This window comes from Crocodylus siamensis, chromosome 1 (assembly GCF_052110815.1).
Source record: "Crocodylus siamensis isolate JL-2025a chromosome 1, ASM5211081v1, whole genome shotgun sequence".
In the NCBI taxonomy this organism is placed as follows: Eukaryota; Metazoa; Chordata; order Crocodylia; family Crocodylidae; genus Crocodylus; species Crocodylus siamensis.
The window spans coordinates 302,525,136-302,551,580 of NC_143395.1; the positions used below are offsets into that span (position 1 = coordinate 302,525,136).

The 26,445-nt window shown below is 46.9% G+C and overlaps 1 long non-coding RNA gene across 1 annotated transcript; it reads right to left on the reverse strand.

Moving 5' to 3' along the window:
* Nucleotides 1–5,111: 5,111 nt before the first annotated feature.
* Nucleotides 5,112–26,134, reverse strand: LOC149874708 (uncharacterized). The gene is made up of 3 exons (XR_016439963.1): nt 25,997–26,134; nt 6,056–6,129; nt 5,112–5,495 (listed from the first exon to the last, which is right to left on the reverse strand). It is a non-coding gene; the product is annotated as an uncharacterized LOC149874708 (long non-coding RNA).
* Between the last annotated feature and the right edge of the window lie 311 nt (nt 26,135–26,445).

Here is a 26,445-nt window from a genome sequence, read left to right on the forward strand (position 1 = left end):
AATAATAGTGTAGCAGTTAAACTTCTACAGCAGACTCAGCCTCCAAAGACAGGCTGATAAGACTCTGCAATGACCAAATCCTATTCACTTTGAAGTCTGAAATAAGTTTCCTCCCTATTAGTTACCATTTCAAAACAAACATGTAGTCAAAAACCAGTTTTGAAATAATTAAGAGTTTTCCCACACTGACCTGATATTCACAGTGGAAAATTCCCACCTGTGCGCGCATCTTGTCTGTAAACTATAAATCGCCTCTAACAGTTTTATTCAGGGCCTCTGAGTTCGCTCAGGGTGCCCAGCATGCTGAATAAATTTTGAGATTGACAGTGACTCTGTGTCTTTGGGAATAGCTCCGCAAGGGGTCACGAGCTCCTCAACAGTTCCTTCTGAGCCTCCCTTGCAAGTAAGCTGAGTGAGAAGTGCTAAAGGCATCTGTATTATTCTCAAAAGAACAAGGAGTTAAATTTATAAAATGATAAAACTTATTTATTCAGACAGCCTATAGGTCTACTATTCCCTTCTCCAATCTTTGAGCAAATGTAATAACTTAAACATAACACTCTTAAAGGTATCCACACATCTTCCCCCTTTACATGTAACATATCCCCATATAATACTAACATTGGCAGTTTAGTTCAGCCCATAGTTAAAGCATATTTTAACAGGCCTCTATTAGTCTTTGTGCTGGCTTTTTAGCTCTAAGTGATCTTTTGAGTGTCTCTGCATTCTCAGCCCTTTTTGGTTCAATTCTTATTTGGTTTCCTAGTTCAGATGTCTCTACTTTTGAGTCATTTTCAGTCTCCTCTGTTGTTTCTTGTTGCATTGATGTTAGTTCTGTTTCCTTTGGTGAACCTCAAGATACTGCTTATTTTCTCCTCTTTTCAAGCTGCAAGTATTGTCTGTTCCTCCTTAATACCAGTCCTTCCAGTGTGACTACTTTATAGGATCTGGGAGCTACTTGATGGGAAACTAGTGCTTTTTGTTTCCACATTCATCCATCTGAAATAAGCACCATATCTTTGTTGTTCAGTTGTGGTAACTCCCTGGAACCCCTTTCTTAGTACCATTTTTGTGTGAGTTTGTGAGTTGTTTTTAAATGTTTCACATCTTGCTTTCTAGTCCCTCGGTGGTATCCATTCTCTTTATCAAACCTAGAGTTTTACATGTTCACAACACAATAATTGGCACTAGCTTTCCTGGGACAGTTACAAGTTAATTTTTTACTATATTACCCTTGTATCTAACATGCAGTATACAAAACCCTTGGTTGCAATCATGCAATCGTGTCCCCATTATATGCTCAAAGTCTCACTTTCTTATTTTCATAGTACACGGCTTTAGTTTTCATTTTTTGAATAATGTATTCTGGTGTTACATTGACCTGGGTCTCAGTGTCTAATTTAAAAGTTACCATTAGTCTATTGGTGTCCAGGGTGATTGTCCAGTTCTCAGAAGAATGAAGTTCTTGCATTGTGCCAGTGAGGAATTCTTCCATTTCCTCATTGCATAATGCATGCACCTGCTGTTTTTTGTGTGTTTCATCCTGCTCCTTTCTGCAAACTGTTGCAAAGTGATTGAATCTTTTGCATTTGTTGCAGTGCTCACCAAATGCAGGGCATTGCGTGGGTTTATGATAACCCCCACAGTATCTGCAGCTGACCATTGTTTCTTCAAGCAGTTCTCTTTGGCCTCTGTTTGCCTGCTTCGTAGTGAAGTCCTCCATTCTTTATTGTTTGTGTGTTGCCTTAGGTTTTTGAAGTCTTGTAATCCTGTCTAGTTCAGCTTGTTCTTCTTTTCCCCCCAGCATCTGCAGCCTGGCATTTGTTATCTCAGCCACTTGGCACATTCTAATTGCATTTTGCAAATTAAGCTCAGGATCCTCTAACAGTCCTTTCCTGAGGCTTGTACCTTTATACTTGGTACTATTTGGTCTCTGATCATGGACTCTTTTAGGTCACCAAAGTTTCATGTATGGCTCAGCAATCTGAGGACTTTGACAAACTCCTGTATTGCCTCACATTCTTTCTGCTGTTTCATGTAGAAATTATACTGTTTAATGGTTTCATTTTGTTTGGGTATACAATATTCCTCAAACTGTTTTATTACTGTGCCACAGCTTTTGCTTTCTGTTTCTGACAGTTGTTAGGATATTATAAAGAAACAGCGTTTTTGGGCCTGCTATATGTAGAAAAATAGCGATCTGGGATAGGTACAGACATTACAAATAAACCGGTTTAAGTGATCAGAAACTGGTTTAAACTTGTAACAGAACATAAATTCAGTGCACATAAATTAGTTTCAAAATGGCTGAAACTAGCTTATCATAAACCTGGATGAATGTAGTATCAGACTTAACTGATTTTGGTCAAACCAGTTTATGCAATGTCTGTCCTAGACCCCTTCCTACTTTAAGTTAAATCAGAGTGCTCCAGCATCCCAAATTGTTTACAGCCCTGGGCTGCACTGTCTGCTCCAGAGAACAGGGCTGTCCCTGCCCCTCTGCTCCCTAGCCAGAGCTCTGGAGACTGCAAGCACAGCAGGGTTACTTCCCTCTGCCCCCCACCCCCTTGCTGCTCGCAGCTCAAGCAGGGATCACCCCTTCCCTCCCTTCGTCCCTCCCTCTCTCCCTCCCATCTCCCACAGCATGGAGCCGAGCCCCATGGACCTAGACATGTGGTATGCTAGCTAATGCCGAGAGGTGTCTGTGTGTGCATGTCTCCAATTTCACTGGGACAGGCAGACAAAAGAGTGTCTACGCAGGGTTTTTTGAAGCTAATCAACAGGTCAACTGGTAATGTCCCTCCATTCCTTCCTTGTGAAAAGCTGTTTAAGAGCTTTAACTAATGAGAGAGGCTTTTATTTTGTTGATGGCCTGATAAACATTGTGTTATCAACCTTTTGCTGTTCCCTCCCCTGTCAGGTGTGCAGGCAGTATGAAGAAGCAGAGAGAAGATTGAAAAGCTCAGTATCATCAACAAATGCATGCACTGCTCCCTGCCCCCACTTTGCCTCAGAGTGCTAGCCTGGGCCTGGGGGCTGGTAACTCCCACCCTTTGAGCAGTGAGCGAGTAAAAGGCGGGGATGGTGCAGGCAGGGTGGGGGTTTAAAAACCTCCCTAATCTCAGCAGCCTGCCAGGGCCTAACCAAGCCCTGCCTCAGTTCAGCACTGTCGAATGGAAGGGAGGGCAGCTCTAACCCCCCTGGCTTCTAATCCGAGCCACTGCAGGCATGTGCCAGCATTTCTTCAGTCCAGCAAACTGGTTCAACCTAAGCAGGTTAGACTTACCTGCAACGACTGAATCATTTTTTTCTGAAGCTAGGGCAATTGATGACAGATAGGAGGGACAAGGCTGAACTCTTCAATGAGTTTTCTTCCTCTGTGTTCCTGAACACGGATCAAGACAAATCTCCCAACTGCATTATAGATAGATGCAGGAGGAACACCAGCCCACCAATGGTCAGCATCGACCTAGTATAGAGACACTTGGAGGGACACTTGAATGTGTTTAAGTCAGCAGGCCTTGATGATCCAAGGGTGCCGAAGGAATTGGCTAGTGTCATAGCAGAGCCACTGGCACAGATGTTTGAGGACTCATGGTGTTTAGGTCAGGTCCCAGAGGTCTAGAAAAGCACCAATGTGGTCCCTATTTTCAAGAAGGGGAAGAAGGAGGATCCAGGTAATTATAGGCCAGTTAGTTTCATCTCTATCCTTGGGAAAATCTTTGAAAAAATTATCAAGGATCACATTTGTGGGAGCCCAGCAGGAAAAATAATGAAGGCCAACCAGCATGGGTTCATAGCAGGTAGATCCTGCCTGACTAACCTTGTTTCTTTTTATGACCAGGTCACAAAATGCTTAGGTGCAGGAGTCAAGATAGATGTCATCTATTTGGATTTTAAGAAGGCCTTTGGTACGGTATCTCATCCTAGTCTCATAAACAAACTGAGCAGCTGTGACACAGATGATTACACAGTCAAGTGGGTGGGAAATTGGCTTAAGGGTTGCAGACAGTAGTGGTGGATGGGTCAGTATTGACTTGGAAAGATGTGGAAAGTGAGGTCTCCTAAGGCTTGGTCATTGGACCTGTGCTATTCTGTGTCTTAATCAGTGACTTGGATGAGGGCGTGGAGAGCACTCTGTCCAAATTCGTGGATGACACGAAATTATGGGGTAAAGTTAACACATGAGTGGGAAGGAATTGAATTCAGGTAGACCTGGACAGGTTGAAAAAGTGGGCAGAAAAGAGTAGGATGCAGTTCAACAAAGACAAGTGCAAAGTGCTGCATCTAAGGAGAAGAAATCACCAACACACCAAAAGACTACAGGATGACCTCAGAAGCACAGTGGCAGGAAGGGATCTTGCTCAGAGTCATGGCTGACTCCAAGATGAATATTAGCCATCAGTGTGATGAAGTAATCAGTAAAGCTAACTGCACTCTATCACGCATTAGCAGTTGCATCATGAACAGGTCCAGGATGGTGATACTTCCCCTCTACGTGGCACTGGTAAGGCTGCAGTTGGAGTACTACATCCAGTTCTGAATGCCACACTTCAAAAGGGATGTAGAGTAACCTTGAGAGTGCCCAGAGGAGGGCCATTCATATGGTTAGGGGCCTGCAGGTTAAGACCCTACACGGAGAGACTGAGGGACCTGGATCTCTTCAGCCTCCACAAGAGAAGGCCAAGAGGGGATCTTGCGGTCATTTACAAATTTATCGGGGGAGAGGGGACAGCAATAAATTGGAGATGCTCTGTTTACCAGGGCACTCCTTGGAATAACCAGAAACAACCACCACAAACTGACAGACAGCAGATTTCATTTGGACATCAGGAAGAATTTCTTTACAGTAAGGGTTGTCAGAATCTGGAATGGGCTTCTAAGGGAGGTGGTGCTCTCCCCTACCTTGGGGGTCTTTAAGAGGAGACTGGACAAGCACCTGGCTAGGGTCATCTGACCCCAGAGCTCTTTCCTGCCCAGGGCAGGGGGTCAGACTTGATGATCTATTGAGGTCCCTTCCAACCCTAACAAATATGAAACTATGAAACAATTCAGGCTCAGGCTTTTTGAATGTCTGTCCCTAGCCCTTGAGTGGAGCCCTTCTCTGTAACTCCACTGGCCATCATATAATTCTTCCAGTTTTGTGCTGCATTGCTAGAAAGCTTTAATTTTTCTGGAATTCTGAGTTGCTCCATTTTTCTGTCTTTCTTCATACCCCACTCCAGTCCATGTGTTATTGTCAAAAGACCAAAGAGTTAAACTTATAAAATGATAAAGATTGTTTATTCAGAGAGCCTCCTTAGCCCACAGATCTACTCTTCCCTCATCCAATCCCCAAGGCAATGTAACAAATTATACATGACACTCTTAAAGGTATCCACACAGCAACAACAGCCACCAGCATGAAAATCTGTTTCAAGGAGGTTACTAGGAATGGGATGTTGTCACCATCTTCCTATAAGGCAGCAGTTTCCAATCTGTGGTACGCAGACAACCTGTCAGTGGAGCAAATTAACAGATTTATTATATTACTTTATATGACAAAAATTTGCTGGTAGTACTTAAGGTTGTATCATTTTAAATTGATGGTGCACAATCTGTCAGAGTTTGGGAACAACTTCTATAAGGTGTACCAAACTATTTCAGTCGGCCTAACCAGATGTCCAAGGACAGACAGCAATTTAGGCTTAAAACAAACATTGTAGTTATTCTGGGGCTGACTGTCCTGGTGTGTGATTCACGCCAAAACAAGCAAATGCAGTTTGAAGGGCAATAAATTGGCTGGAAAAGTGTTAAATCAGATATTTCACAGGTATCTGTGACACTACATTTGTCCATCTGTAGGATTCCAGGATAAAGGGCTTTGTTCTGAGAGAAATCCAACTTCTATTTTTACCTTGGACAAAGGTAAAAACAGACCTTGCATTTGAGGCAGTTCTGATTGATCCAAGTCAAAACCTGGGAACAGCATAGCCCTTTTCACAGGTAGATTGTCCCTGAAGTAAATGGCAATTAATACTCCACAGGTACTTAAAATGAGAAAATGGGTTTATACCTCTGTAGGATCCCAGGAGAAAAGACTTTGTCCCAGGAAAAGTTCAACATTTTTACCTGAAGTCAGGCACATGGCTGAAAGAAAGAAATTCATTCTCACTGACTGGTGTTTGAATAAAATTTTAAAAAGAAATCTGTGTATGATTGTTTATCTCCCCTTCTTTCCACAGAAGATCTTTCCTGTTTAGCACTATTTTTTAAAGCCCATGAAGTCATATTTTTCAATATTTTTCTACTTCTGCCTCTGATGAAATTTGCTGCTCCTATGGATACAGTAACAGTATCCTTGTTAGATATGACTTATCCCTCTGGCTCATAAATAGACTTTCTGAAAAGTGTTCCCATTTCCTCTTTTAGAAGGGACAGGATTATGCCAAATGTCAGGTTTATTACTAGAAACACCTTCTCTCATTCATTCTGGTAGGCTGTCTTGGCACCACCTTTATCCAAAACCCTTGCCTGCACAAGTGATCCTGCCTCCTTCAGATCTCAGGCAGAGCATTGCTATGTCTCTAGTACTACTTGCTAAATGAAGGGGTGTGATGACAGTGGTTACAGAACCTTCTGTGGTTCAAAGGCATGAGTGTGAATTGTCCTTTAGACACAAGCTAAAAGTTATCACTTATCAACTCAGCAGTAAATAAGTACCTGGTCATTTGGGTTAGGGGGTTCAAAAGAGGATGGAAACAGTACTAGTCTGTAAAGGAATCACTCTTTAAGGGCCTTATTGCATGGGCTGCTTAGTAGGACTATGCAAAGCTTCAGTTGTTTGGAGGAGATTTGGAGGAGATTTGGCCCAATTCAGCAGCCAAACCTCTGAATCTATATTGAACCGGGAGACCAATTAAAAGGTCTGAATTGATTCCAAGCCTCTGAATCAATTCAGAAAAGATTAAAAAAAGATTCAGAGATTCGGGTAGTTCGCACTCACTGCAGCAGGAAGCTGGACCTAGGCTCTGTGCCAATGAGTGGGAAGACTAGGAGAGGGAGAAGGGGACCATGGGGGACCCCTGCCAGGCCTCATCCTCTCAGCTCTCCTGAGTACCTCCCGACCCCTGCCCTCTCTCACAGCCATCAAAGGCTGTCCTGCCTGGCCCAAGCATCCTAGCACTTTAAAAAAAAAAGCCACACACTCACTGGCTGTTGCCACAGCCATCAGGGCCTCTGGGGGCTCGTGGCAGAGCACCCCCCTATGCAGCACAGGGCAGTGGGGGGCAGCAGGCATAGTGCCCTCCCCCACCAGGCAGGAGCCAGTGAATGCAGGGCTTCTTTTTTTTTTTTTAAGTGCCGAGACACTAGGGCCAGGAGGGGCAGCCACTGATGGGACTGGGAGAGTGGGTGGAGGACAGGGCCTGTTCAATTCAGAGATTCGGCCCATTCAGCAGTGGCCAAATCTCCAAATCAGATTCAGCTGAATCTATTTGGGACAGTGATTTGAATCACCGAATCAAATCACTGTCCCCTAAATTGGCTGAATCCGAATCCAAAGTGATTACTAGCTGTTTTGCACAGGCCTACTGCTTAGCACGCTTTATTTAGGTCTTGGTAAGCATCACTGTTCTGTATTAGAAGTTAGAATGTGGTCTGTCTGAGTAGTGGTATGGTAATGCTTACTATTATCTCTAAGTTTAATGTGCAACAGTGTGTGAGACCGCATTGACCTAGTTCAAGACTCTGATGCAGTGCCAGGGCTGGTACCAGCAATAAGCCAATTGTCACTCCCAACCTGGCACTGCACCGGAGCTGATTTTCAGCCATAGCCCCAGAACCTCACCTGAGATAGTTCAAGACTTCAAATCAGTGCCCAGGCTCTAACTGACAGCCACCAAGCTGTGCTAGTATTATCTCTGCAGAGCAATTGTATGACAACTGAACCCATATTACCTAATAAAATCTAGAGATATTCCTCCCCCCAAAGTCCTGGTTTTGCTATGATACAGTCACACTTAACACAAGTTGTACTGCTTCCACATGAAGACACTTGTTTTAAGTGCAGTTAACACACTCCAAGTGTAACATGCAATATGACCTTGCTGGAGAGAAACTGGGGAGAGCCTATATACTGCTGGGTCATTTTTTGTCATTTACTCCCCCTCCCCACCCCCATTTTTTACCCTTTTATGTTTACTTTGAGATAAACTGCCTTTCCCAGCACACAGCCAAAATTTGGATCCCTTTTCACGGTTTTTGGTTATAGCCATGTTGGTCTAAGGCCTTTTTAGTTAATTATCCAGATGGAAGATTACTGATTCCCTCTGTTAAGTAAAAGAGATGAGTAATACAGTCTACTTATTTAAATTTTGCCAGCAGTTTACTTGTTTAAATACATGCTGCATGTATCTTCTTACGCAGGTTGCGAACATTATTTTGCTTTCACTGACTCAGGTCAAATAATAACAGAGAAAAGGCACTGTTTTAATAAGTGTTCTGATTAGTGTGATCTTTATATAGTGAGATCAGATCTTAGGACAAAATTACCAAATATGTGACTGTCCTTAGATTTTTTTAAAATTTGAGTGTTGCTAAGTTTACTTCACAAACCGTGGAACATGCAACTTTATAAATTGCCACCGTTCACACAGATATGCTCTCACTTCACACTGTATAGTCACACATACAATGTGTTTTTGAAAGTCAGAATGAAGAAAAAAGACTTTTTCCTTGTAGTAAGTAGCAGAGTAGCAGCAACTAGGGAGCCAAGCCTACTCATTGTTCTGCTCCATGTGGATAACATGGGCTATGGACAGATATTCAATAAAGTTTGAGCCTGAATTGATTCAATCTTTGTAGGTTAGTTTAACCTGGCTAGGCTAAACCAGGTTGTAACCACAGAGGCATCCCATCTAAACTGAAGAAATGCAGGCACGTGCCTGCAGTGGCTCAGGCTAGAAGCAGAGGGGCAAGGAGCAGCCCTCCCTTCCCTTCTACAGTGCTGAGCTGAGAGAGTGGCCAGGCCTCAAGTAGAATGCTCTGATTAGAGAGGGGCTCCCCCCAGTCCTTCTTGCTGTTGACAACAGAGCATTAAATTACATAGCAGGGTGTTACACAGGGAGTTGTTAGCATTTATCAGCCCATCAAACAAAACAAAAGGCCCTGTCTCATTAGTTCAAGCTCTTATTAAACAACTTTTTCCAAGGAAGGAACGGAGGGAAATTACCAGCTACCTGTTCATTATTTCCAAAAAGCCCTAAGTCAACACTGTCCTGTCTGCCTTTGCCTGGTCTCCCACAGCATGGACCGTAGACAGCATGTGGTATGTTAGCTAATGCTGAGAGGTGTTTGTGTAAGGCAGAGGGGAGGGAGGAATCCCTGCTTGATCTGGGGGTGGTGAGGGGTTGGGAGAGCAGGAGAAAGCCAGGCAGATGCCACTGTATCTGCAGTCTCTGCCAGACCTGCAGCCTGACAGCAGAGGGGTGGGGCCAGTCCTGCTGGGCTGGAGCAGAGAGCAGAGCCCCACCCAGAGTTGCAAAGCATCTGGGATGCTGGAGGACTCTGATTTAACTTAAACCAGGAAGGGGTCTGGGACAGATATTGCATAAACCAGTTTGACCCAAATCAGTTAAGTCTGATACTACATTTAACCAGGTTTATCTCAAACCAGTTTCAGTCATTTTCAGACTGGTTTATGCACACTGAACTTATGTTCTGTTACAGGTTTAAACCAGTTTCTGATCACTTAAACCAGTGTATGTGTAATGTCTGTAGCCATGCAGACTTTACTTCTGTTTTCACCTGGGAGAAGCTTTAGTGGCAGAAACTGCTCCTACTGTATTTCCTTGCATATAATGCACACTGCAGTTTCCAGCAGCTGGTGTTTGGGGGAAAGGCGCATGTTATATGCAAGCACATATGGTATTTCTTTAAAAAGGAATCAGAGATTCAAAAGACAACAGAGAATTGTACTCCAATACAGGATTTGTATGCTGGGTGGCAATTAATATTGAGCACAGCTGACCAATAGGTGCTTAGAAAGATAGCCGAAAAGATGTTTACTGAAGACTCTTTCCTGATCAAAATCTTAGGACTGAACATACCCACACTTTAGTTAAAATCTGATCCAGTTTTGAACATTACATTTTTGAGGCTGCTAATAAAAATGGAAGGCAAAACAATACAATAAAACACATTGCTCACGATCAAGATGCAAAGTCTCCTGCTTGGAATTCTGTGGGTATCCGGATAAGTCAATCCCTTACCAGAAAAAGAAAGCTTTGTGTCCACAGTGCCTCAGTTCATGCCAACTCAGCAGTGTACCAAAATCACAGGTGAAATGTACTTGCTTTGTGCTTGTGGAAAAAGTGAGATTTTCTAAAATAAACATGTCCCTTATGGTCACTGTCCTTAGCTAGAAGAAGCAATGTTCCAACAAACTGGAAAGCTTGAGAAGGACTGACATTTTAAAAGATATACGTGGCACATAATAGAACTGAAGTACTACAGGCAACAATTAAATGAATGGGGTAAGCCCCCCTGCAGTCACCAAGAGCAGGTCTCGGGTTTGTTTGACATGATCCCAACCTTAGCACAATCGAATCAAATCTCAGAAAAATGTAATATAATTGTCCTTATTTTTGTCTTTTAGGTTGCTTTTATGACAAAGCGCTTCAGGGGATGTCAAGCTAAAATGGTGGCTGCGAGCTGAATGAGAGGTGTGCTGTGCCCCCGCATCAAAAACACACAGCAGCAGGATATTCAACTTGAAAAATGTGCCCAGAAGGATTCAAGGGAGATCTGTAATGAGAGTGAGGCAGTAAATCACATCTGTGTCACTGTCTGTAGTTGCTTTAGAAGTGTAATACAATGGTGCTTTCCAATGAACAAAGCGGAGCGTGAATGCCTGTCTGCATTGCACGCTACTCTCATAAAGAAATCAATTTTTCATTTTTAAATATAACACTGCACCTATTTACAAGTTCTAAGGCTAAGCACTGCAATTTGCTGACACGAACAACTGATTCTGTAAACTTTACTTCAGCAACCGCAGGTAATGGCTGTGGGGAATTCAATCAATAAATAAGCTCTCTCTTCTCCATTGTTGAATGATTTCACCACCAAATGACTTTGTTTAATGCTGTAAATGTGGCCAACTCTACTGTGCCATTCAAGGGAAAAAGAAATGTTGAATCTGAAAGCCATGGGCAGTAAAGAACCACACACTATAACCATTTCCCTAGAGGTCTATCAGATGGTTTGTGGATAACCATAGAGGCAAGAGGGGCTGTCTGCTATTGCATAATCTACAGAAAGATTGAACAGGGGCAGGGAAAGTACTCAGGTATTACAACAGGTTCAACCTAAAGTAGGCAGCAGGGGATTAACCCTCTGCCTCTAGCTAGAAGGAGGATTGGGCTTGCCTACGAAGGTGTCCTGGTTTGCAAGATGCAGTCAGTGCATGAAATTAAATATGAGTCACAGCCCGTCTTTGCTTCCTGAACAAGGTGATAAACTGTATAGATTAAATTAGACCTCTAGAAAGAGGAGTGGGGTCTAAAATGAAAACTCCTGGGAATTTCCTTTCTTTTCTTCCTTGAGGCCAGGCTGGAGTGAATCACTTTGGAGGCCTCCAATTCTGAACATGGCTAAATTAAGTCTCACTTTGAGAAAAGGGGGAAGGTAGCTTTTGAGAAAGCTGATTGATTAAATATATATTTTTATAATCGAGTCAAAAATTGGGGTTTCCATGAACCTGAGGCCTGCTCATTAGTTTTTAACAACTGAACCACTGAAAAATTTACATTTTTTACAAGCTTCCCACAAAATTTTTTGCTCTTTCTTTCTTTCAAGATGGCACTGGCAGGGGAAGCCCTTCTGAGCTCCTGCAGTTCAGGTCCCTTCTGCATGTTCCCCCCACTCCCTGTCCCCCCCGCATTCCTCTCCCCAACTCCCCAAACCATTGCCGCTCCCCAGCCTGTGCTTGGGGACCCCCCCTCTGCCCCTTTCCCCCGCTTTCTGAGCATTTTCCCCTTGGCTCTGGCAGCTTAGTTTGCCTCTGCCCCTCCCCCACCCCTGCCTGTGCTCTCCCTTTGATTCCTGTCGCCTCCTTCCTGCAGAGCCCCTTACCTTGGTCTCTGCCATCTCCTCCTGCCTTAGGGCTTGCGTACGGCCCCTGCAGGATTGCTCTGCCTACCCTGGGGCCAATTTTGGGGCTGTTGCAGCTCCCTCCTAGTCCCCAGCTTCAGTTTGAGGTTTTTTTTTCCCCTCTGTGGGAGAGTTAACCCTCTCCTGCCCAGGATGGCTGCCAGCAGCCAGGGCACTTGGCACGGGAATGTCTCTGCGGACCTTCCCCTCAGCCATGGCCTGCGGGTGCACGCCCCTCTCCACATCAGGGTGGAGGACTGCGCCAGAGCTCTGATGGACCTGCTGGGATGCCAGAGCATCTGGTGCGCCTCCTAGGTAAACTCAGTGCCCATTGTATATTTGAGCTCTCCCAGCCTGGTGAGGGAGGTGTGTGTGGCAGGGCTGGAAATCTTGGGGGTCCACCACTTGGTTACGCCCCTGGAGACCCTGGCAGTGTGGGTGGTGGCTTCCAATGCCCCCCCACACCTGCCAGACCGAGACCTCACCGAGGCGCTCGAGTGCTATGGTGTCCTCACCAGCCCATGGCATATGCTGACCATGGGAAGCAGGGACCCCAAGCTCAGGCATGTCCTGTCCTTTCAGAGGCAGGCATTCATGCTCCTCACAGGTGGCACTCAGAAACTGCCTCTCTCCATGACCTTCATGTTGGATGGAAGGCCCTACATGGTGTACCTCTCCCAGGGCGGGAATTCATGCCACCGCTGTGGCAGCAGCTCCCACCTGGCTGCCCGGTGCCCACTGGGGCAGTCAGCCAGGGCACCGGCTGCTGCACCCGCACAGGGGGATGGCGCATCCTCCAAGCCCCGCTACACCCCTACTCCATCCGGGGGGATCAACCCCTCTTGTGCTGGCGTGCCACTGGGGGGGGGCCTGGGATGTCCTCCCAGGGTTCTCCTGCCCCTGTCATGCCTGATGCCCCGCCCAGTGGAGGGGCTGGGGAGTCCTTCCAGTCCCTCCCTGTCCCAGTTCCACCTGGGGTGGCTAGTGTCTCAGGCACTGGGGCCCCATCAGATGGAGCAACCCAGACCTCCCCTACACCTCCCTCCACCCCTGCCTCAGTTGAGGCGGTGGACTCAGAGGTGGTGAACCCCAAGCAGCCTGGCCTGTCCCCTTCAGGGGAGGTGCTGGCTATTCCTAAGAAAGCTAAGAGCAAGAAGCAAAAAGGAGCTTCAAAAGGAGCGCATGCTCCTTTGGGGCCTGCCTCTGACAGCACCGGGGAAAATGTAGCCAGGGAACCTGACCCTGCCTGCCTGCTCCCCCAGAAACCCCAGCACCTAAGGCCAGGACTGAGGTTGTCCCAGCAACATCTGGCAACCCTTCACCCCCATCCCAGCTTGTGGGGCTTGTGAGTGGCAAGGCAAAGAGAGAGTGCCTGCCTCCCCAGTATCAGGCACAGGAGACAGCAGAGGGTCCTGCCACCCCCCTCGTCCACTCCCCTGCCCACCGAGGCTGATGAGGAGGAGATGGAGTGCCTGCCCTCTGAGCGCTGCAAGCAGCCCTGGTAGTGGGATGACATTTGCACCCCAAAGTGGATGGGGATCAATCTGCCGGAGACGGTCCACGACAGATGCTGAAGGGGGCCTGGTAGGGAGCCTGGCCACTGAGGGCACCTTCACCCGTCTCACTGGGAGGTTCCCTCCCAGAGTACAGTCCCACTGGTTCTCGGTCGGCAACATCCAGCTCCTTCTGGAGAACCCACCCTGGGTGGCCCCCAGCTATGGAGGCCTCCTCAACCTCTTAGACCAGACCAAGGGCCAGAGGAATGTGGCAGACAGTATCCGGCAATGGTGCCCAGACCCTGTGCAGTTGTCCATGCTGCTAGTGACATGGTGAGGCTCATGCGCCGGGACCTGGGCATGCATCAACATGCCTAACAGCTTGAGAAGCTGGTGACTTGGGTGAGGGAGGTGTGGGGCTGAGGTTGGGCCCACAGAATAGGGTCAGACAAGAATAGGCCTTCCCCTGTCTCTGTGGTTTTTGCCCAGCTCTGTCACTGTCTCTCCTGTCAGTACCCTGCCTACCCTTCCTTTCTATTCTCCTGCCCATGGCGGTTACCACCATTGCCTCGCTAAACAACGGCTGCAGAGACCCGGTGAAATGGACAGCCATCCTGGAGGGCTTGCAGCAAAAGTGGCTGGCAATCGCCTTCCTCCAGTAGACGCAAAGCAACGTATATCCAAGCTAACTGGCACGCTGCCTGGAGAGGCTGCTTATTTTTGAGCCATGGTACCAACCTCAGCACAGGAGTGGCAACCCTCCTCTTGCCGCAGCTGCAGTATCACTCGGCGGTGGCATGAGAGGTTGTCCCTGACCAGTTGCTGACCATCCACATCAGTCTGGCACACCAGAGCTTGCTCCTCATCAACGTCTACGTGCCCACCGACAGGAGAGAGAGTGCAGCCTTCCTAGAGACCCTGGGCAACCTCTTGCATGATGCCAGTGAGAACGATGACCTGCTCCTCGTGGCTGGGGATTTCAATTGCACCGTTGATGCGCTGCTAGACCGGATGGGGCCAGAGCTGCACCTGCCTTCAGTCCACAAGCTGTGGACCGTGCTGGAGGAGGTGGATCTCGTCGACGCCTGGTGGGTCCTCCACACCGACATGCGCCAATACACCTGGGCAAAGATAAGCACCAGTGGGATCACCATGGCCCGCCTCGACCACCTTTACATCACCCAGCACCACCTGCCGTTACTACACAGCAGCCGCATCATCCTGTTGGGCCTTTCGGAACATGCCCTGGTCTGCTGCGAGCACACACGTGGGCCCCTTACTGGTGCCTCAACATTAGCCTGCTACAGGACACCCACTTTGGGGACTACTTTGCCCACCTCTGGAGGAGCTGGGAAGCTGCACGAGCAGACTACCCCTCCTGGCGGCTGTGGTTGGACATGGGGAAGACCCAGATTCAGGCATACTGCCAGCAGTATTCCCAGCTGGCGGCAAGCAAGATCCACTGCCACACCCAGGAGCTGGAGGAGGACGTGGCGGAGCTTGAGGCAGCCCTGCTCCATGCAGGCAATGACGCAGCGCTCCTCTAGAGCCTCCGGTCCTGCAAGAAATGCCTGCGGAAGCTGGCGGAGGATGCGGCCTACAGTGCACGGGTTCGTGCCCGCTGCCAGGAGCTGGCAGAAGCCAACGCCCTGACCGGCTTCTTCTTCAGCCTGGAGAGACAGCAGGCTGCAGCAAAGACGCTGGAAAATCACCAGACACCAGAGGGACGGACCCAGGTGAAGTGCGAGGGCATGCCGTCGCCTTCTATCGGGACTTGTTTGCATTTGACCCCATTTGTCCGGAGGCTGCTCGGCAGCTGCATAAGGACCTGCCGTGCCTCAGCGCTTTGCAGATCGAGTCCCCAGAGCGCGAAATCTCCCTGGCAGAACTCGAGGACTTGCCTTGGGCTGGGCCCCAGGCCTGGATGGACTGCCCATGGAATTTTGCAAAACCTTCTGGGCTCTGCTTGGGCCCAGCCTCCTCCGTTTTTTCCGTGAGAGCCTCACTGAAGGGACCCTGCTGACCAGCTGCCGCCGGGCAGTGTTCATCTTGCTACCCAAGAAGCGGGATCTGGGCTGCCTTAAGAACTGGCGGCCCATCTCCCTCCTGTGCGCCGACTATAAGATCCTAGCGAAGGTGCTGGTGAACTGTCTCTGCACTGTCACAGCCTCCGTCATTGGGCTGGAGCAGAGCTACTGTGTCCCGGGCAGGACCATCCAGGATAACCTGTTTCTGCTGCATGACCTGCTCATGGCCATGGAGCTTTCTGGCCTGGACATCAGCTTGGTCTCCCTGGACCAGGAGAAGGCCTACAATCTTGTCAACCACTGGTACCTGCTCAGCACCCTTGAGGCTTTTGGCTTCGGGCCTCTTTTCACTGCGGCCCTCTGGGTCCTGTACCACGATGCCTCCAGTCTGCTCAAGGTGAACAGCGTGCTGTGCTCCCCGTTCTCGGTGCGTCACGGCATACACCAGGGCTTCGCCCTCTCGGGCATGCTATACTCACTGGCCATTGAACCACTGCTGCATGCTTTGCGACATCACTTGACCAGCTTAGCCTTGCCACCGGCACTGGGCCTGACCACCAGCCCCCCAGTCCGGCTGATGGCATATGTGGACGATGTGACAGTCTTCCTGGGCAGCCAGGAGGATGTGCAGGCTCTGGTGGACTGCCAACACACATATGAGCTCACTGCATCAGCCAGCACCAACTGGGGCAAAAGTGACACACTCCTGCTCAGGACGTGGACCAGCAAGCCACCTCCGAACATGCCGGGGGGCCTCGCCTGGCACCAGGAAGGCCTCAAAGCCCTGGGAGTGTTCCTGGGACCGCCGGTCTTTGCAGCCCGCAACTGGGAGAACCTGGCAGAGAGAGTGGAGACCCACCTCCAGTGCTGGCACTTGCCCACCCTCTCCTGCCATGGCCGGGTCCTTGTCACCAGAAACCTGGCGGTGGCGACCCTGTGGCACCACTGCACCATGCCTGACCCTCCACCGGAGCTACTCAAGAGACTGCAGTGGCTCCTAGTAGACTTCCTGTGGGACAGACGCCACTGGCTCCCGCAAGCTGCCCTTTACCCGCCCACCACCAAGGGGGGCCAGGGCCTGATTGACCTGGCCAGCACGGTGGCCACCTACTGCCTGCAAGCCTTCCAACGGCTCCTGTATGCCGAGGGCCACCTCCTGTGGCGGCAGCTGGCGTGCCGGTTCCTGCACCGAGTGGGGGGCCTTCACTTTGACCAGGAGCTCTTTATGCTGGACCTCACCTTCCTGAATGGGGCGGTCCTTCCTCTGTTCTACCGCAGCATGGTGCTGGCCTGGCGGGCTGCCTTCCATCTCTGTCCCCAACCCAGGTGCCTGCATTTCCCGCAGGTGCTTCAGGAGCCCCTGGTCCACAACCTGGCCCTGCAGCATGTCGTGCTGAGTCTGGCCTCTGCCAGCCTCGTGGCTGCTCTCATCGAGGCACACACCACCCACCTGGGGCACCTCCTGGACCCTGCTCAGTCAGGCTGGCTGTCACCCGAATCCCTGGCTGCCCGGATAGCACTGCGCTCCATCCGTACCGCAGGCCAGCTTCTGCACGCCATCAGGGCTGCCCTCCCGACAGAAGCAGCAGCCACCCTAGAAGGCTACCTCCAGGCTCACCGGGCCCTCCCCACCACAGACGCCACAGGTGACACCTTCCCACCACTGCCAGTCATCCCAGCAGTGGCCAGTGAACTGGCTGACTGGCCCAACACACTGCTCAGGCTCCCTGTGCCCCCCAGCAGCAATATGGGCTGCCCCTTTGGCACGCTGCCCCAGAAGGGATTCTATGCGTGGGTGGTGCGCACTCAGCACACCCAGGTGCTGGCCAGCTGCCCCAACACCAATGTGCTGGCAGCACCTAGCATGGCTCAGGACCCCAGCATGGCGCACACTGTACAAGGTGCCCACCGCCAAGAAGACTGGCGACCTCCAGTGGAGATTGGTGCACAGCATCCTGGCCACTGGCACTTTTGTGCGCCACCTGGACCCGGTGGCATCGGCAGCCTGCCCCTTCTGCCCAAGGGTGCTGGAAGAGGGCATTTTCCAAGCCTTCCTTGACTGCCCCCAGCTACAGCTGCTCTTTGCCACCCTCAGGGTGCTGCTTCAGGCACTAGGCCAGAACTTCTCAGAGGAAACCTACATCTACTCCTTTCCATACCGGGCAGCTGAGCAGGCCGCAGTCAGCCTGGCCAACTTCCTGGTGGGTCAGGCCAAGATGGCCACCCTGAAGAGCCGGCGAAACTGGCTCATCAGGACCAGGATGCATGATACCCTGCAGCTTTTCTGCCTGCTGGTGCGGGCCCACCTCTCTCTTGAATTTGAGCATGTGGTCCTCCGGCTGACGGTGTCCACCTTTGGGGAAAGCTGGGGTGTCAGCGGGGCACTGTGCCGTGTCGAGGCAGGATGCCTGCTCCTTGCCCTGTGACACCACCAGCTCCTCAAGGTGCAGAGGCACACCCAGCGAGCTGAGACCTTGGGCTTTGTCCAGGCAGGCCGACCCCTGATGTCCTGAGGCCCCTCTGGCAAGAACTGTATATATGTCCATATGTAAATACTTCTTCTGTTCTTTGGGGGGAGTTGTCTAAAGTGTGTGAGCAGGCCTTGCAGGCCATGAGCCCAGGCCTTGTCCTGGAGGCCCAGATCCTCAGACCAAACTGTACATAATTTCTACTGCCCACCATTTGTCACCCTTCCCGGAATAAACGTCTGTTAAAAAGTCAAAAGACTTTCTTCCTTCCTTCCTTCTTGATCAGGTCTGTTTTCTGATTCCTTGCCTTTCCCTTTTTCTGGGCTTTGTGAACTTGTATCTGCTACCACTAAGCCCAACTTACTATTTTTATAGCTAAGTATAGCAAGCATATTGGACTGCCCCATGCTCTTGAATGCTTGTGGCATACTCCCATGCCAACTCTGTGCTTGCCACATACTGGGATGATTTCAGGATGAAAGGAGTATCTATTGAAAATACACAATCATTTCACACAGCAGATGTGAAGTGAAAAGTCAATTCATCTTTGAACCCCATAGGCGCATCCCCATGTGTGGGAACACGCGTTTCCCCAGGGACAACTAGCAGTGGCACATATTTGTGTCACTGCTAGTTGTTCCCATGCACACTCTGGCATGCAGCAAATTGCCCAGGGTGGGGTAAAGGAGGCTGAGGTCAGCGCCTGGGCAGGCCTTAGAAGCCATACCAGTGATTCTGGGGGCCAGCCTGGGGTTGCAGTAGTGGCAATACAGGCATGCAGAGCCTGGCCAGCAGCTTGGAGTTTGGCTCTGGCTGGGCAGGCTCTGGTTTCAGCTGGTCCACACTGCCACCATGTACACTGTTTTTATCTAGTGTGGGCTTTTTAGATACCGGGGGTTTCCCAGTACTTAATTTTGCTGCTGTGCTGCAAATATGCAGCATGGTAAATGGCATCACAAGCATCGTGTGCGTTTCAGAGTGCCTCAGCAGGCTTTGATGCACCACAAACCACACATTCCTCCTTGTGGGGACACAGCCCATGAACCATATCTACCTAATATAACTCCACTGATATCAGTGAAGTTATGCTAGACAATGAATTTTTCTAGAGGGCTTCAGGTGAGAGAAGTCCTGTTGTATTTATTTGTCTGGTCTCAACAGGAGAAGGAAGGCATGCACCCTGTAAGGCTTTTTACCATGTTTTGCAATAAAATACTGCAAATAGATGTTTAAATCCACTGAGGTATACAAAATCATCTCTTACTCTGGGCAGCCTGTCCCCAGGCCTAGTACAGAGCAAAAGGCAAGAGTTATAAGAGCTTTGTAGAGGAGCTATCCCATTTTGTTTTCATTGTTTTTTGGTGAATTTCACTGAAGATGCTAGCTGTCAAAGGGAGTGTGATGCTGGCCAGGGAAAGAATGCTCTAGGAATATATCTTGTCAGTGCATGTACTTGTCCACATACAATTTCTGATTCACCTCAGCTTAGTTAGCTGTCAAAAACAAGTATTTAAATGTTGTCAGTCCTGCACAGCCAATATAACTGCAAATGAAATCTGTATTCCTCAATATAATTGCCACACACATTTCCAGAGTCTTTGACTCCAGAATTGGCATTGTTATTCTTTTCTCTATTTTCCTCAAACCCTCTTTTGTGTGGAATTTATTACTTGCAAAAGTTGTCAAATTAATAGATGTCAAAACTGAAATCCTCTGTGGCTACCACACAGGCAATAACACCTCTCCCTCAAGTATTACTCGGCTCAGTGTTCTAGGGGGACCACTTCTACAGATCATTGGCATCATGAAGTCACTGGCTGAGACTAACAACAAGAATGTCAATTAGTGCCAAGTGTGGAATGTTTTATTAATTTTATTACAGTTAATGCCTATAGGCCTCAAGTCAGATAAAGGCTTGACTGTGTAGGTGCTTCATGTATAATCCATATAAATAGCACTCTCTCCTCTGAGTTAACAATTTAAGTAGAACAACTGGACAAATGGCTGTAGAAAAAGAAGTATCACCGTTGCAGGGGATGAGGAAATTTACTACTTTATGAGAATACTAGGAACTGAATATGCAAGGTCAGACCACCATAAAAAGAATTGTTTACTAATGTTTTATGTTTGCAAGTAGTATCTTTTAAGATATTCAGAAAAAGTAGTGAAAAGCATTTCTCCAAAACTCCTCAAGTCCTATGGCACCAAATTAAAAATATTGCATATAAGCATTTGTCAAGAATGATGTGCAAGTAGCTAATGCTGCAGTTAAATGCATTTTCTAAAGAATCAGATGCCTTCCCATTGCATTTACCAAATATATCTATATGAAATGATATTTTGTAAGACATGAATCAACATAGCATATGCTACAATGCCTTAACTTGCTTTTCATGGAAAATAGCTACTTTACTAGCATCTGTTATAGTCCTGGGGCATGTTCTGCCATAGTTTCTCATTGAAAACTCCAGTTGGTCACCAAGGTTTTTCTTGGTTAAAAAACGGGATGGTAGACTATGGTTCCCACTATTTTAGAGCTGGGCCTGCCCTTTGTGGCCTGCAGATCCATCTAATTACCATTTTAATTGCCTTTTTCTTTTAATTTCACCTGCTTAAAATATAAGGGTGTTTCAGAAAGTAACAGCAATTTCAAAACAAAACCATTTTGTGTGCAATGAGTGGAAAACTCTTTGGGGCTACAGTGGGAAACATGGATGGTTACATGAACGCACCTGTCATTTACAACTCTGTACAGAAGTGATGTAAAAGATCACTGCACACAAAATGGGTTTTTTTCAAAACTGTCATGACTTTCTGAAGCACTGTTAACACAATGCTGTAATGAAGGGGACAGGTAGATCCTCTATATTGTTTTCCTGGTATAAGCCTCATATTTGTTTCTTTGTTTTTAATAGTAATAGAATCCTATAATCTTTTTTTCTCTGGGATGGGGAAATGCACAGAGGTCCTGAGCTGTATCTGTGTCCTAAAATTGTCCCCAATATAACTTTGGTCTTTTGCAGAATCTGTAAGTGAAAGTATGGTGGAAATGCAACTTAGAAAACTGTCTCAAATCTAACATACTTTATACATTTACACCCAACACTGTGGTGTTCATGTGCCACCAGAGCTAAGTACAGGCATTGAAAAAGCCCAGGCCTGAATTGATTCAATCTTTGCAGATTCATCTAAACTGTGTAGATTGAACCAATTTGCAAGTGAATAAATATTCCCTTTTTATTCTGGAAATGCAGGCACATGCCTGCAGTGACTCAGGTCAGAAGCTAGGGGTGTTAAAATGAGCTCTCCCTTCCCTTCCACAGTGGCCAAGGGAAGCTGAACTGGGGGAGAGGCATGGCCAGGTCCTGGCGGGCCTGAGTATGATTGGGAAGGGGTTTAAATTGCCATCTTGGCTTGCAGGGACCCCAGCCTGGTTGTGCTGGGGAGTTCTGCCCACCCTGCACTCACCCACAGCACAGCCCCTCAGGCCCCACACTGGGAAGAGGCTTGTAGTCCCCAAGACAGCATGGAGCTGCTGCCCCTCTCAGGATCCTTGTCAGGCATGGCCCAATGCAGGTGAGAAAGGGGAGGGAGGGGGGAATAAGCTCTATCCTCCCCCTTTGCTTCAGGGGGGCATGCTGGGCTGGCATCTGGCCATGCCTCTGCCCCTGCTCCAGCTAGACAGCTGAGGTATGAGGCTAGCCCTGCTCTCTGGAGCAGATAGCACAGCCCAGGCCAGGGCTACAGAGCATGCTGGGATGCTGGGGGACTCTGATTTAACTTAAACCAGGAAGGGGTTTGGGACAGAAGTTCCATACACTGGTTTGACCTCAATCAGTTAAGTCTGATACTACATTCAGCCAGGTTTAATTAAACCAGTTTCATCCATTTTCAAACCTGCTTATGTGCACTGAACATATAAACAAGTTTCTGATCACTTAAAACAGTTTATGTGTAACTTCTGTCCCTAGCGTGTTAATCCCACACTCATCGTGAATTTAACAAAAGCAATTTTTATGTAATTTTTATCACAGAGCTGTCACATTGAAAGTCTCCATAACTGCAAGTAAAGAATCCTCCTGAAAAATAAAGCCTATCATCACTGCTTTTAAAGGTCCTTTTGCCCTTACTATAACCCTATAACCCTGCTAGATGGGAAGAAAGCAGGAACTTTGATTTCAATTCGTGCCATAGGTGGCATTACAAAAAAACACATGGAAGAGTGGTTTGGTGGATTTTTTGAACACAGACATGAGCAACCACTAGGTCCAAGGGGTCACAGTAAAAGGAAAAATCGTGACCTGTTTATTAAGGCACAATCTTTCACAAGCCCTGGATAGCTCTAGCTGTTTTTAAATATTTAATACATCCATTTTCAACACTAGAGATGTGCATGTACCATAGTAAGTGAAGGTACAGTGCCTGCTCCAAAGAGCTCCCAAATTAAATCAGGCAACAAGGGAGAGATCAGGCAATGGGGATAGAGGGAGGAAGGAGCTTGAAGGGTGAGTGTATGGGGATGTTTAAGCAGAACAGTATGCATTCTGTCAGCGACTTGTCCTTTAGGCTGGGCTACGCAGTTGTAGGATTTCTGTAACTATATCTGCAGACTACTTCTCCATGCACAAGGCACCCCACATCAGGGATACCCTTTGAAAACAGTTACTCCTTGTCCACCCAGGGATGCACTGAACACCCTCATTATATCTCAGCCATGGGCACTGAAATGCCTAGATAGCTTTGATACATATAATCCAAGGGGCGGGGGGGAACAGGTATCTTGGAACATATACAAGTATGATAACATAAAAATATAATTTAAAGGAGCTCTTTGTCCATGCTTGACTATTTAGAGTTTTCTGCTCCTGAACTGTAACCCTTGATGGAATGGAAAAAGGTGGAGAAAGAGGGAATAATTCAAGCTGAAAAAGTGATGTAGCCAATTTCTGAAGAAATCCCAGGTTGTCCTGGCTAAATGTTTAAATCCCTGTGGTTTATATTTGCTGAGTCTGAAGATTTTGTATATGAATAACATTATTGGACAATGATGCAACATTGGTAGGGAACAACTCTGCTCTGTGGTTAGTAAAGCAGGGGAGTTAAATCATTATGTGCAACAGAATTCACATTGATTTTCTGTTACAGAATAAGATGACAGCTGATTTTTACCAAATTGTCCAAATTTGATTTTTGAATGAAAATACTCTCCTTCCCCTCCAACGTACAAGTTTTTTGACCAGCACCAACTATAATCATGGGCCAAATATATGGTTTAGGAACAGCCCAGAACTGAAGGCAGTATATACTAGCCAGAACTTCCTTGGCTACATAATGCACAGGTGCAGGGGGGCATCCTTCTGAATGTGGGTAAACTTCTCTCAGATTTGCCTTGCCTTCTGCTGTGAAGAAGACATGAACAAGGGCACCTCCATTAATAGTGCCACCTCTCCAAGCATAGTGTCACTTCCAATCCCCTTGGAGGCAAGCTCGAATCCCAGGTTATACAGGGGCAGCAGTCACAGGTGGAGGTGGGCCTCCACAGGCTAGCCACAGCCTGCTGTAATGTCACACTTCATGTTATATATAAAAGATTCTTCTTATCCAAGGCCAGGTTCAGCTGACCTTCGTTGTGCTGACCAGCCCTTTACTTAGTAAGGAGCAGCTTTGTAATGAGCAGGACTGTTCACAGAGTCTGGTTCTGCTCAATAAGTCTGAGGAATCAGGATCTAGCACTCTGAAAATGAGGGACTCGTTTGCTCTTGAGCCTGAAGGACTTAAATAAAGGGAGTGCGTCTGTAAGCGTTTACTGATATATATATGAAGAACCACCCAGGCACAATCCTGCTTTATTTCAGATTGTTTTGAGATTCATGCTGATAGATGGGCAGCTAAAAGGACCATGGCAAAATCACTCATTAATAAGAAGTTCAAGTGTGAATTCAATATGCAAGATGAACCACAGCAACAGATAGGCTGGCCTGGCTTTCTGTGGTTCTAAATTCCCCTTCTGCTGAAATTCTTTTTCATCATAGTACTTTTGCTCCCTCGTACATGAAAGTAAAGCCAGACTACAATGGCAAAGAAAATAAAAGGCATTGCATAATTGTATTTAGGAGCTCTCCAGCAACAAGCATAGATGGAAGTTAGACACAAATGCAACATAACTGTACTCCATTTCATTTTTTAAATTATTATTATTCTGTCTATTGCTCCAAAGTAATATGTTTAATGCACTAAATGTCCTAGGCAATGATGCATTTTAAGCAACAATTTGGTTTGCTATTGACAGAGTAATGCTGCATCTGAAAACCTGGAATATGTGACTTGGCACATAAGTCGTCCTATTTATAAAACCTATAGCAACTAGTTGTACATGCTCACTTATCAATTCTCTAGCAGCCTGCACCCATCACAATGATTCCTTTATCAATTTAAAGTAAAATTATTGAGCTTAAGGAAACAGCATTTTTTTACTTCACTGCTGCTGAGCTGAGCTGAGTTCTTTTGCTGGCTTCTAAAAAGTTGCTCCTTAATAAACACTAAAGATAAAGTCTGTTGGAGAAAAAAAAATCAATATATAGTCCCTTTGACCTGTACAAGGAAATGTAAATTTACCCATGCTATCTTGAAAGCAACCCTTGCAAACCTAAAAGCTAATCCTTAGATCTATCATGTTTGCTCAGAAGCAGAGAAAAAGATGACTGGGGACACTGAGTAGCTGTCTCAGATCACCAATGCATAGTTTTAAAATATAAGAAGCAGCCCTCCTTCTGGTCATTATAAATATATACCATCTCTACTATCCAAGGCACAACTGTGGCCAGCAAAGATCTGAACTAGACTGATGGTCACTGATCCTGCCAGTGTCTCTTTTGAGATTAAATTTACTCCTCAGAGGAGTAGACTTTGATTCAGCTAGGAGACAATTGTTCTATTATGCCTTGTATTGTTAACCAAGAGCATCTAGTCTATCCCCATTGTAACTCACCAATACCTTTCAAAGCAGAATGGTCACAATTCTAGTTCATCAGAAACTTGTGATGGCTGAATCTATCATTCATGTTACTTTTGTTTCTCCAAGCTGGAAAAGACATTACCTGACCTTTCTGCTAGGTTTTAGACTTTGGTCTCGAGCCTAATGAATTTGACCCATGGGATATAGGTAAATAAAATGAGTATGTCTGTGAGTGTAGGATATACTCTGTTGGATATAATGAAATAAGCTATCTGGACAGCACCACTTAGCAGCCAGATGACTAACAAAACATGTGATACAAGCACATTTAACAAGCACACACATCAGAGTCTTGAGCAATAAATGTCGATTCCCTAGTTCTTTTCTACTTTTCTTGAGCATACTAAATCTGCACAGTAAGCAACAGACACATGTAAAATTATATCCATGCAAATGAAAAAGCATATGTATCTCCTCTTTATCAGCAGCTGTCATCCCCACTCTGTTAAAAGTTCTACATTTCAAAAGCCATCAATCAGCAAGAAGACATAGTTTCCCTGTTCTGAGCCTATTAAAGAGGCTCAATAAAGAGGGGAAAAAAGCAGGATGAAAGCAATAGGAAAAAAAGAAAGACTCTTGCGGTTTTGAGAAGCATTACCAATCTCATCTCCAGTAATTTTTTTCAGGTCTGTTTCAAGCACTACTGAATTTACTTAATGTTGCTCTCAAGCTCATAAAACACTCCACACAATTTCTTTTTCATTCCAGCAAAACAGGAAAAGATTCAACGCATTCATTACAAATATCTTTGAAATCTAATTAATCTTAAACTGCACACAGACTATCTATTCCCTCCCCACCCCCGCCTCTTCCCTTTTGCTGAGTTAATCTGCAGCTCTGTCAGCTAAGGGCACTTACCAAGGGCTTTTCAATGGGAGAATGCAGTTAGGCTCTCACACACTGGAATAGCTGCTACCCAGTAATGAAGCAGGAACTGAGAAGTCTCACTCTTTCAATAGCTATTCAGGTAGTACAGCCAGCTTTCTCTAGCTCTCTGCATACACTCACAGGCACAGACACACACACAGGCGCAATAAACTCTGAGCATAATTAAGAGAGCTCCTTTCTACAAATTACAGCAGCAAGCAATCCCTATAGCAGCATCTGTAGTGTGATGTCCTTAAGGAAAACAAGCTAACAGAAATCCAGCACCCTTTTTGTTTTCTGTTTTAGGGTATGAAAAAAAGCACCTCTTATGTACAACAAGGAGGTGGTTTGGGGGGAAAGGGGGAGAATTTTATTTATTTTTTCTTTCTGTGCTGAAAGTTTGATTATGAAATTCAACCTAGTTTGCAATCAAATCAGAA